Source organism: Fundulus heteroclitus, unplaced genomic scaffold (genome assembly GCF_011125445.2).
Source record: "Fundulus heteroclitus isolate FHET01 unplaced genomic scaffold, MU-UCD_Fhet_4.1 scaffold_214, whole genome shotgun sequence".
Lineage (NCBI taxonomy): Eukaryota > Metazoa > Chordata > Actinopteri > Cyprinodontiformes > Fundulidae > Fundulus > Fundulus heteroclitus.
In genome coordinates this window covers 153552-167041 of record NW_023396626.1, presented here as the reverse complement: position 1 = coordinate 167041, position 13490 = coordinate 153552, and positions in this window count along the sequence as shown.

Genomic DNA, 13490 nt, shown 5'->3' with positions numbered 1-13490 from the left:
GAAGGTGTTTGCACACAAACGTGTCGGTCACTAACCTGGTCTTAATGTTCAGTTCAGTCCCAGTGGGTCCCAGCAGGCGGGTCGTCAATTCGCTGCGGCGGTTGCCGCTCATGAAGTCCCAGCAGCGGGTGTTTCGGTGGTCGGAGGACAGGCAGGAGATCAGAACCGTGAGAGCAAACGTCAGCAGGATGAGCCGTAGAGCGAAGCCGAAGTCGGGGACGTGGTCGAAGGTCGGAGCCAGGAGGTCAGAGAGCCAGTGAGGTACCGAAGGATAATCCAGGACGGAGTCGAGTCACGGTTCCAGGTTCGGTACACGGGGCAGAGATCCAGCGGGTAGTCAGGAAAGGCAGAGGTCAGATCGGGCAAACAGAATCAGACAGCAGTAAGCAGGCTCGGAGGTCGAAAGGCAAAACAGGTCAGGATCAGGAGTCAGAATAATAAACGCTGGAATAAGTCTCACACTAGGATCGAAATAAACTGGCACTGCTGTCTTGTCAAAGAGCTGGTTAAATACTAGTAGGAGCAGGTGGAACAGATCTGAGGTGATGAGGAATGGGCGGAGCTAAGCAGGTGTTGGGACATGAGAAACCAGACAGCAGTGCCGAAATCATGACATATTTTTAATGGAATCAATTTTATTTATGAAGAATCCCATAAAATCATTACTGCTAAGAGCTAAGGGTATGGATGGATCAACAGAGCTGTGGCTCTGGGTAAGTTTGGCAACTGTACTGAAGAGAAATCTAGGATTATTCTTATTCTCCTCAATTAATGATGAAAAATATGCTGCTCTAACTCTGCGAAGGGTCTTGTTATACAACAATAGACTGTCCCTCCAGATTAGGTAGGATTCATCTTGGTCTATAGAGCGCCATTTTCTTTCCAATTTCCTAACATTGTGCTTCAAGGAACGCAGCTCTGAATTAAACCAAGGAGCCAGCTTCCTGTGAATAATCACCTTCTTTTTCAAGGGAGCTACATTGTCTAATGCAGAACGCAATGACAAAGTCATGCCGTTTACAAAGACATCTATTTGTGAATTGGAAGAAACAACATTGCTGCCATCTACAGGGCATTTCTGCAATATGGAGGATAATAAAAAGGGGACAGACTCTTTAAGTTTTGATACAGCATTATCCGATAAAGATCTACTATAATGGAACCCTCTTTTGGGGGTGGAGAACTCAGTTAGAATAAACTCAAATGTAATTAAAAAATGATCAGATAGGACAGGGTTGTGAGGAAATACTGTTAATTCTTCACAATCAATGCCATATGTCAGCACAAGGTCTAAAGTATGGAGCCAAGAGTTTCCTGCATTTAAATTCTGACAAGACAGAAGTAGTAATCTTTGGCCCAGAGTCTTCAGAAAATAAAGTTCTTAATCAATCACTTAATCTGGATGGCATTAACTTGGCCTCTGGTAATAAAGTTAAAAATCTTGGTGTTGTTTTTGACCAAGACATGTCATTTAAATCTCATATTAAACAGGTTTCCAGAGTTTCCTTTTTTCACCTCCGGAATATCGCCAAAATTAGAAACATTCTGTCCAGGGGTGATGCTGAAAAACTAGTCCATGCATTTCCCCCCAGTAACCAGGGAATATGTGCGCTACAGCATCGAATAACGAGGATTTTCTCATGTTCACGGGGGGCTTAAAACTTTTAAAATGTCAAATGCCATATACTTTTATGTTATGTTCTAAAACTATCAAGTAATGAGAAAGTCATGTGCTGAAATATTTTGCATTTATATATATATATATATATATATATATATATATATATATATATATATATATATATATCATTTATGAATATATAAATATACAAAAACATATTTACATATATATACAGATATCCATATACACATATTGTATATACATATATATATTTAATCTGAATAACATGTAAAATATTTCAGCACCTAATTTCCTAGTAGTTGATAGTGTTAGTACATCCACTGACTGTAGAATTAATATAGCTCACTGTGTTACTCATAATTATCTTTATCATGTGGGGGGCTGAGTAGAATGTGTGATTTGATTTTAGTGTCTTTGAAGCATTTCTGCAGCATTTAGCAGAGGCAAAAAGTGTCATACTGCTGGTCTGGGTGCAGGCCTGGTCTCTCTCTCTCTCTCCTCTGCAGGGTGTGACGGGCAGGTGTTTTGTGTCTCGGCTTATTAGGTGCCTACTTAAGGAGCTGAGACCAGGAGGAGGGCGTCAGAACGGATTATCAGTATACACAGGAGAAATGTTGGCAATAATATTAGCTTTACAATGGGTAAAAGACATAAAACCATTAAAAACAGTCATTTGTTCAGATTCAAGCTCTGCATTATTAAGTTTAAAATATAATAAATCAGATAGTAGGATGGATATATTATTAGAAATATTTCATACATTATTCAGAATACAAAATATGGGTTTAATAGTTATATTTGTGTGGGTCCCAGCGCATATTGGGGTAGAAGGAAATGAGAGGGCAGATACAATGGCAAAGAGGGCGATTCAAAATCCTATAAGTTTTACCATTAAAACAAGTTAATCTGAGGGGGAGAGTATTATCAAAGAAACATTGATGGAAAAATGGCAAAAAAGGTGGGACGAAGAAAAAACAGGAAGATGGTTTTATAAAATTCAGAAGACGGTAAGAGAAAAAAGAAATGGAAGACGAAATAGAAAGAAGGAGAGGGTAATATCAAGGTTAAGATTTGGGCATACAGGACTTAATTATACACTTTTTAAAATTCAAAAGCATAATACCGGTAAATGTGATTATTGTGGAAAATATGAAACGGTAGAACATGTTATACTAGAATGCAACAAAAATGAAAGAGAGAGAAGATATATGAGGAAACAGTTTAAATGTATTAAGGAAAAGGTTAATTATTAGATATTTTGAGGAAGCATTTGGGGAGTAAACATATACAAATAGTTATTCAATATTTAAAGAAAACTAAATTATATCATAGAATTTGATTACAGAAGGTGTGAATTATATAAATTAGTAGAATATTAAGATATATAGATATAGATAGATAGATAGATAGATAGATAGATAGATAGATAGATAGATAGATAGATAGATAGATAGATAGATAGATAGATAGATAGATAGACCACCAAGAACCACACTCCATACCAGTAAGTGGTGGTAATGCTACTAAAAGTTTGTTGCCAACTGCCATAAAACACCAGAAGAAGAAGGAGGGCGCCAGTTCTTTCTTGCTACAAGCGTAGTACATGACCGACCTACTTCTATCCCGTGATTCTTCCAAGCCAGCTCTAATCCCAAGTTTTGTCTCTTCCTTCCTAGTTCCCACCATTCAAGCCAAACGAACCTCCAAGCCTGGACCCTCCTCGACATTCGGATCTCTCCGATCACCAGCCAGCCTCTGCTCTCCTCCTGGATCCCGCCTGCCTGTCCACCCTCCAACACTCCAGCACTAGAGAGGGAGTCTCAGCACGCACCTGGACCCAGGACACCACCCCCCCAAAGACAAACCTCAAACCCCGTGAGTGCAGCAATCTCCACCTTTCCATCTTCTTCGACCAACTATTTACCACTACCCAAATCTTTCCCAGCAGTTTTGTCAGCAACCCACTCTTCTCAGCCACCTTATCTATCACTGTGTCTGTGTCCAGTGCCCTGAGGATGTCTTTTTCAGTGGCCATCAACATAAAATCCTCCAGCTTGCTTGCAGACAGCTTGCTCCTATTTGGACTTGATGAACTTGAGCGTAGAGAAGGTTCTTTCACAGGCCACTTGGGTAAGGGAAAGGGTCAGCAATCTTTCCCAGCAGAACCCTGGACGATCCTGCCCGGCACCATTTCCAGAACTCTATTCAATAAACCTTTTTCCTTAACCAAACTCACTGTCTCCGTGGATACCCATATTCAGAGTCGTTCTTCTCCAAATATGACAAAAAGGGGTTAAAAATTAATGTTTGACACCTAATATAATAGACATGCTTTATCCGACATGGCCCAGATTTGTTGAGGAGCTTTCTCTGTAAAGGAAGTACGGACTCTGTCAAGTAGAAGTTTGTATGACCTTCCTCGAGTTACTTCTGCTTAGCAACATGCTAAGCATTAGCCGCTAACATGGTTGTTTCCAGTATCACCGGGTGATGGTACTCTGTCAGTTTGGTCCAAATCCTGTACTGGGAACTGCCTCAAAAAGGGAGATAATATGATTTTGCATGGTTGTTGTTTATTACGTCGCCATGGTAACTCAAAATGGCAGCTTATACAAAAAGAGCACCTGGCTGGATGAAGAGGCACTTTTTGACATGTATACTATGGGGGTAAAAATGTAATATCTTTAACCTGCCACACCAGGTTTTGATCCTACAAGTGCCAGTCCCACAACTTCACCAGTGGACCAAACCCCAGCCATATATAAACCTGCATTTGGCGGATCATAACTCTATACGTGCCATTGAAGAGCATAGGGCGAGAGATGGCACTTCGTTTCTCCGGAACCGTAAATGCTTGTTATGGGAGTTTTGGGTGGAATATTAAACAATAGTAACTGAGTTCCCATCTTTACTAAATGACGAGACGGTGGTATGACGTTCCAGCACTTTTATTGAGAAACAGAGCAGAGATTCACATAGATGGAAAGTAATCGCACCCCACGGTTCTGCTGCAGTCTGCGTCTGCCCTGTCTCTGCCTGTCTCACTTTTCGGCTCCCCCTAATACTGCACCGTGGCCTTCCCATGAGACAAAACAAAGACAGTCTATCGTAAACAATCAGTATCCCTCAGCAGCTGCAGCATTTGGCCTTGCAATCAGCAAACAGTGGATCTTATACACAGACATCAGGTCTCCAGGCCTCCTCTGTCCGAGTGGTGTGAGGCCATAGTGACTTCAGAATAATAATTCTTATAACATTCCTCTCTTTTTTTTTTTTTTTGATGATGGCGTCGTCAGCATCAAGACAAAACAAGATGACCCATCACTTGAAAATGTGAACAAAGCACAGAGGAACCATTTCTGTAAATTCGTAAAGTGGAACCCAAAGGGTTCCCGTGTTGGAACCGGGCAGTGCTGGAACTTTTAGTACACATCAACACAAATGCTTGAGAGCGTTAACACACAAGATCAAAGGTTTAGCTTTTGTCTACAATTTAGGGTTCGTCTACTTAAGTAAGGCCTGTTTTAGGTACCTATGCGCACATTATTTTAAAAATACATTAGACTATGGTAAGCTAAACCTGTTCAGTAACCAAGGTCGAATCCGTCTACTCTCACCCACCCTGAATACCCTCCTACTCCTTTCTCCACTCACCCCTACGATGGACAATAATCCACCACTCCAAACTTACAACACCAGGAGCAAAGGCAGGAGAGGTTCAGTGCGGGCAGGGGAACAACAGAAAAAGCTACCCCTAGGGGGTAGTAAAAACTGCAAGGCCCCCTCCCAGGGAGATCCGTTCTCGGCCAATCTGAGCCTGAAAACCCTGTATTGAATCTAAGTGTTATCATTACCAGCTAATATTAAAGGATCTTTAGAGCCAATCCGATCCTGGTTCTTCCTATATCAAATCAAAAGGTGCATAAACTATAGATCCTTGTGTGTCTGAAGCAAACAGTTTCCATTTTTTCTCCCCATAAAACCATATTGATCAACGTGATGTAACATTAAAGTGTAGATCTCATAACACAAAAAAAATCAAACATGTAAGTCAGTGGAACAGAGCAGTTAAACAAACAGCAACAGAATATGAGTTCTAAACGTCAAGAACGCAAAGTTAAGGAAGCCTTCAGGCCATTCAGGCACAAGGCAGAAAATAATCTAATCGCGCTTAGGGTCTCTTCAGGCAACTCCTCCCGTTGAAGAATAAGGAATCAGAGTTCTCTGGCTTCTTCATCCCCAGTCCTCTTCTTGGTTCCTCCTCGCAGGCTGGACGATTGAGCTGGATGGTAATAAGCGTTCAGTTCTGGATGGGCACTGAGCATTTTATTTTGCATTTCTCTCTAATAAAGCACTTTGTGAAGATGGTCTGCAGACACGAGTCCTTGTTTCCACTGGAGAACAGAAACAAGGTGTAATTAGTTTTCTTATCAAAACCCCTTTCATGTGTCATTTATTAAAACATCCTCCAAGCACTTTCACATTCAAGATATTTCTGTGCACAATTATTTAGCTTTCAGAATTCTGCAATTTAATTATTAATTAAAATAGTAATCTTTAAGTTCAAATGTATATGCAGTAAAATCATAATAATTCTTAACAGAATGCTTTTAATGTGTGTCTTAACTGTTGTTGTCTGACAGTTGAAGTTCTCTACAACATAATTTCATCAACATATTCGTTTCATGTCATTTCCCAATTATTTTGAAAACCCAACTGAGAAAAATTAAGCCTTTCCATGTGAAAGCCTTTTCCCTCTCTCCCTCTTTTTTTTTTTTTTTTTGACGTTCCAGCACTTTTATTGAGAAACAGAGCAGAGATTCACATAGATGGAAAGTAATCGCACCCCACGGTTCCGCTGCAGTCTGCGTCTGCCCTGTCTCTGCCTGTCTCACTTTTCGGCTCCCCCTAATACTGCACCGTGGCCTTCCCATGAGACAAAACAAAGACAGTCTATCGTAAACAATCAGTATCCCTCAGCAGCTGCAGCATTTGGCCTTGCAATCAGCAAACAGTGGATCTTATACACAGACATCAGGTCTCCAGGCCTCCTCTGTCCGAGTGGTGTGAGGCCATAGTGACTTCAGAATAATAATTCTTATAACAATGCTAGAGATGTAATTTTTTCTGCGTTTATTTCATAACGTATAGGGGAACAAGACAAGCTATGGGTTTTTACTGGAAATATTGCATGGGACTTTTTGGCAGGGTTTTTCACTATTTACGTCGCCATGGTAACTGGAAATGGCGTGAAGTACAAATAGCACACTTCACGGCATCGAGACGCACGTTTTGATATATACTTTGTGGGGGTAGACCCTACAGTTCGGGCTGTATTAACGGTGAAAACCCTTATTAGGTGCATAGAAATAGGCACTGCCCATGCAAATGCTATGGCAGGCGCCTAATTATAATACTATTAAAATACATTAAAAAATAACAAAAATAACAAAGAAAAAGTTGTGGAACAAGTCATAAACTAAAATGTTCCAAACAAAAACATATATTTTTCTGTTTTAGTTAGAAAAAGTGACCCCTTCCCCTCAAAAAACTTGTCTATCAAATATTAACAGTGGTTACAAATAAACAATTCAATCCTCAAGACATCCTAAAGTGGATAAATACTACCTCAGTACTTTTATTCAAGAAAAGCTGAACTATAGAAGTGAAGAATCAATGTTATTAAAGGCACAGGATAATGGGGACATCTAGTGGTGAAATTACAGAGCTACAGCATCTAGAAACACTGTCAGTACAGTGATGCTCAAAGTCAGTCTCAAAGACCCGTGTCCAGCATGTTTTACATGTTTGCCTGTTTCGGCACCTCTGAATCACATGAATGGGCAGTCAGCATGTTCCTGGAGAACTTGATAAGCTGCCTCTATGCTCATGAGCGAACCAATGAGCATACTGGAAGCATGGGGGTAAAACATGTGCCATCCATCCATCCCAGAGATTAATCTCTTAGGGAGCAGAGGGCTGCCACTGTGTTGATCTCAGTGAACCATTTGGGGCTAAGGGTCTTGCTCAGGGACAGAGTGGCAGTCTGTGGGATTCAAATCGGGGAATTTGCAGATTTCCCAGGATACACACACAGCCAATTGCAGCCTTGCTCCAGTCAGCAGTCAGAGGTAATGTTCCACCACTGTTTGCTAGGGCTGAAAATGCTTATGCAGCTTAAGCGAAAATTCAGACTGAAGAAACTCTATTGCCTACCTCCATCAATCAGGGACTCATCCGCCTCCGACGCAAGCCAATCAGCTTTGAACTGCTCCTCCTCAAAGCCAATCAGCATCCTGGGTTCATCTTAAAAAGAACTCCACATCCTCATCTCGGCCTTCTCCTCAGCCAGCAAGCAGTGGCTGCGCGTGTCCGGTTTGGACTCTGTCGACCGGTTTCAAGAGACAATAATTTATCCTGAAATCCTCCTGCCATAGGAATACCGTCTAGCCGCACATCTTCCTTTCCAACCTCTGTTTTCGTCAGCTCCGATTCCTGGCGCAAAGAACTCGCAAGCGACGCAGACGCGTCCCAACTCTGCCTAAGTTCCGGTCAGCTTCGCTTCATAGCGCGCCGGGGTCTTTCTCAAACTGATCCCGCAGTTCCGTGGGACTGGCTCTTGGTTCGCGGATCCGCCGACTCATCCGGGACCTCCTCTGGTTTTCATCGGCTTTGCGGCGCCACCTTGCCGCTCGTCCCGGCCGCAACTTTTCAGCCGGATCTCATTCACTCGCTAATGTGTTCGGAGCCAGCTCAGGTAATATGTATTCACCCATGTTTGTTTTCGTTTTCTTCTTCTTCTGGTGTTGCCGGTAGCCACCGGGCTTGTGGTGGCATTGCTGCCACCTACTGGTTGGAGTATGAAGTGCATTTTAAATTCAGTCGTTTAATAACGATACCAATCGTTGTTAAACCGCTGCAACTCTGGTGCAATTTGGCATCCGCTTGGACTGGTCTGTATTGGGTTCAGACTTCTCATTTATGCTGACCAGGCCACTTCTGTCACTCTTGTCATTTCAATGTTTTGCCAATCAATTCTTCAGGTGTTGTGAAATTATACATGTTAAAGTTATTTAAGGTTTTGTTAGTAGGTATTATCTGAATGTCAGCTGGGACCCTACGTACGGATGGCTGTGGGGATGGTTTGAGTATTGGGCGATCTTTAACAGCAACTTGCTCATGTATTTAGGGATTGTCTATTTCTTCTTTTAGGTTCAAGAATTCATTCAAGATGAATAACCGGAGAGCATCACTGAAGGTGCTGTTGTCTGGTTGATACTATTTTCAATTACGGATCCTCTCTGCAGTTGTGAGGCTAACTAAAGCTACTAAGCAACGAGATCATCAGTTAGCAGGATGCAGTGCAGAATCTGAATTAAATTATTAAATTCATCCAAATGACATGGAATAAGCTAAATAAGCTAATCGATTCATAACAGCATTTGGTATGTGTTTGGCATTCTACGTATTTATGAGCTAAGCAAACATTATCGATTATGTCTTAAGAAGTGTTACCCGTGTTTAATGGTCCTTCATTTTCTGGATGTTTTCTTATAGATATTCTTTTCACTATTCCCAGTTGTTTTCTCAAACTAAACCTGTCAGCCTGCATTGAGTTCTACGTATTGATCTTAACCTAGTTCCATGATGGCTTTTGCCTGCAGATAAGCTCGAATTCTCGAGATATCAGTTTCATATCAGTTATTTCTGAGGGTCGGCTGCTCTCCTCGCTCGGTCACCTCAATCTCGCAGGTGCATCATTTTAAGAGTCATGTGTTTATTTCCAGGCAGCTTGAGCTCACTAATTTCGTTTCCTTCCCTCCTTGAACAGGATACTCTGGTTAAGAGTTGCCGTTCTGAACTTTCCTTCTGGTCTGGCTTGCTTCTCGTCCGGATTTGAAATACACTTTCTATAATGTCTTTTTGTCTGTAGATGCGTTAAATTTTACGGATGTGCATCCGTAAGTTTTGGAGGATTCTAAAAACAGTTGGTTTGCAGATTTGTGAAATTGTCAAAGAAATCGTTAATCTTGTGACCTTTCATCTAGAGTTATTTCAGCATTCAGGATGTGAGCTGCGCAACAGCAGACGCTTGTGGAGCCCAATCGTAGGTGATGGCTATCATCAGCATGCCTCACATATCTGCTCTTACTTTTCATTCATCTTAGCCGCCTAATGCTCATCTTAAAGGTAATCTAACTACGAATACTGGTGGTGGATTCAAATCTCATTCAAGTCTCATTAAGCCCGCGTCCGTCCTGTTCATTCCCTCTTGGTCACTCATTCATTTATGTGCATCATCCCTAAGCATCCTCTGTTATTTATCCTGTCATCCAGGCGTCCTGCCATGCAGTTGTCCTGTTATTCTGTTCATTCTTTCATGGTCATTCATTTATTCATGTTCCCTGCCATGTTCCCCACTACGTTCCCTGCATACTCCTTGCATGCTTCCTGCATGCTCCCAGTGTGCTCCCTGTGTGTTCCCTGCCATGCTCCCTGCCATGCTCCCTGCCATGCGGCCTTCCCTGCCATACTCTTTGCCATGTTTCCTTCTATGCTCCTTGCCGTGTTTCCTTCTATGCTCCTTGCCGTGTTTCCTTCTATGCCCCTTGCCGTGTTTCCTTCTATGCTCCTTGCCGTGTTTCCTTCTATGCTCCTTGCCGTGTTTCCTTCTAAGCTCCCTGCCGTGTTTCCTTCTACGCTCCCTGCAACGCGGCCTGCCCTGCCATGTGTTTCCTTCCATGCTCCTTGCCGTGTTTCCTTCCATGCTCCTTGCCGTGTTTCCTTCTATGCTCCTTGCCGTGTTTCCTTCTACGCTCCCTGCAACGCGGCCTGCCCTGCCATGTGTTTCCCTCCATGCTCCTTGCCATGTGTTTCCCTCCATGCTCCTTGCCATGTGTTTCCTTCAATGCTCCTAGCCATGTGTTTCCTTCTATGCTCCTTGCCATGTTTCCTTCTACGCTCCCTGCAACGCCCTCCTCCCTGCCATGCGGCCTGTCCTGCCATGTTTCCTGCCATGTGTTTCCTTCTATGCTCCTTGCCGTGTGTTTCCTTCTATGCTCCTTGCCGTGTGTTTCCTTCTATGCTCCTTGCCGTGTGTTTCCTTCTATGCTCCTTGCCGTGTTTCCTTCTATGCTCCCTGCGTTCTCTGCCATGCTCCCTGCGTGTTCCCTGCGTTCTCTGCCATGCGTTCTCTGCCATGCTCCCTGCGTTCTCTGCCATGCGTTCTCTGCCATGCTCCCTGTGTGTTCCCTGCGTTCTCAGCCATGCGTTCTCTGCCATACTCCCTGTGTGTTCCCTGCGTTCTCTGCCATGCGTTCTCTGCCATGCGTTCTCAGCCATGCGTTCTCAGCCATGCGTTCTCAGCCATGCGTTCTCAGCCATGCGTTCTCTGCCATACTCCCTGCGTTCTCTGCCATGCGTTCTCTGCCATGCTCCCTGTGTGTTCCCTGCGTTCTCAGCCATACCCCTGAGTTCTCTGCCATGCTCCCTGTGTGTTCTGCGTTCTCGGCCATGCTCCTGCATGCGGCCTGCCCTGCCATGTTCCCTTCTATGCTCCCTGTGTGTTCTCTGCCATGCTCCCTGCGTTCTCTGCCATGTTCCCTGCGTTCTCTGCCATGCTCCTGTGTGTTCCCTGCCATATTTCCGGCCATGCTCCCTGTGTGTTCCCTCTCATGTCCCCTGCATGCTGCCCGCCTTGCTCCCTGCCATGATTATTCATTCATCACGTGCATCAGCCCAAAACTGATCATTCACCTCACTTTCCACCTCTCCATCAACCTCACCTCATCTTTCCATTCATCTTGTTTAATTCTGGTAAGCCTTTGCGGCAATGGCCCTCTTTGCTAAGCTTTCACATCTTTTCTCCTTCATTACTCATCCTTCTCTCTGCCTTCTGAACTTGCTGACGCTCTGGCCTGGACCTCGGCATTTTTGGGGGGTAATTTCCCTATTCTCATACATCTGCTTATCTATGTTAAAGTATAAATCACCGTTTATGTTCCTGCCGAGGTCCGAGCACCAAAGTTTAAACTATTGTATCAATAAATTCCTATCGCTTTTCTCTTTTTGTGAGTCTTTAGTTTGAATGATGCTAAAGCGGAAATACAACCGAAGAACTCTTGCTTACTTCCATTCAATCAGAGGCTTGTCCGCCTCCGATGGAGCATTTGCTTCGAGCCACACCTCCTCGAAGCCCAATCATCATCCAGTGTTCACCTTAAACAGCAACTCCAAATCATCTCTCAGCCTGCTTTTTGGCAAGCGCAAGAACCATTGCACTAATGTCGTATTTTGCTTCAGACATTCCCCTTTGCAAGCCTTTCAGTTCCAAGTATCATCCTGTGACCGACCATCTCTATTCATGCACCTTACCATACACCTCACCTCATCTCCCCATTCATCTCACTCGACTTTGGTAGGCCTTCGCGGCAACCGGCCCTGTTTGGTAAGCCTTCGCAGCACTTTTCCTCTATAGCTCATCCTACTTGTCTCTGTTTTAGTTTAATCCAAGTCTCATTGTCTTTCAACCATGCAGACGCATCGGCCTTGACCTCGGCAATTTTTGGGGGGAAATATCCCTATTCTCATACGCCTGCTAATGCATATTCAAGTATAATTCAGCGTGAATTTTTCCTGCCGAGGTCTGAGCGCCAAACTCTTAAAATATTGTATCAATAAAATTCTTCTAATTGCCTTTTCTTTCTGTGTGAGTTTTTTAAGATTGAAATGCAGCTTAAGCGAAAATTCAGACTGAAGAAACTCTATTGCCTACCTCCATCAATAAGGGACTCATCCGCCTCCGACGCAAGCCAATCAGCTTTGAACTGCTCCTCCTCAAAGCCAATCAGCATCCTGGGTTCATCTTAAAAAGAACTCCACATCCTCATCTCGGCCTTCTCCTCAGCGAGCAAGCAGTGGCTGCGCGTGTCCGGTTTGGACTCTGTCGACCGGTTTCAACCCACCTCCATCCCCTTCTCCACCATCGTACCAAGCTTCGCCTGGCTTTCCTACGGTGCTCCTTCAACCTTACATCAGAGTGTAATTCCTCCTGGACTCTCATGGAATTCCCAGTCACTCATTAAAACGGTCTGGCAGAAGACCGCCATGCTGAGCCTGGTTCTGCCAGAGGTTTCTTCCCAAGGGGGAGTTTTTTCTCTCCACAGTCGCTTCATGCTTGCTCATCATGGACAGTTCATGCAAACCTGTGTTTATCAAGTTGGACATCAAGCTCAAACAGATCATCATATGGACTGAACAAACTTTGCTTATCTCCACTCCACCACCAGTTTCAGACCCGGGGGGAAATATCCCTATTCTCATACGCCTGCTAATGTATATTCAAGTATAATTCAGCGTGAATTTTTCCTGCCGAGGTCTGAGCGCCAAACTCTTAAAATATTGTATCAATAAAATTCTTCTAATTGCCTTTTCTTTCTGTGTGAGTTTTTCAGATTGAATTTAAATCAGAACATAACTTTTGTTTAAAATTATGATCTATTGTAGCTCGGTAAAAGTTTTTTAGCAACTTAGTGGAAAGGCAGGTCTGTTTCAATTTCCTGAGGAAAAGGAGCCTTTGTATGACCCTCTCCACCAGGTGGAAGGTGTTCAGAGATGACAAGAGGTCAGAGGAGATGTGGATGTCAAAGAACGTAATGCTGTCGTGTCCACACATCCAACCAGTGGAGGACACAACCCTACAGTGTATCTATGTACTTTGGCGTATGGCACTTTGGCTAAAGGCAGTTGTTTTTAAATGTGCTATACAAATAAATTAGATTTTATTTACTGAAGGTCATTAAAAAGAAACACTGGCATGACCCTAAGTGGTAGGGGCCTTACCAGGTGC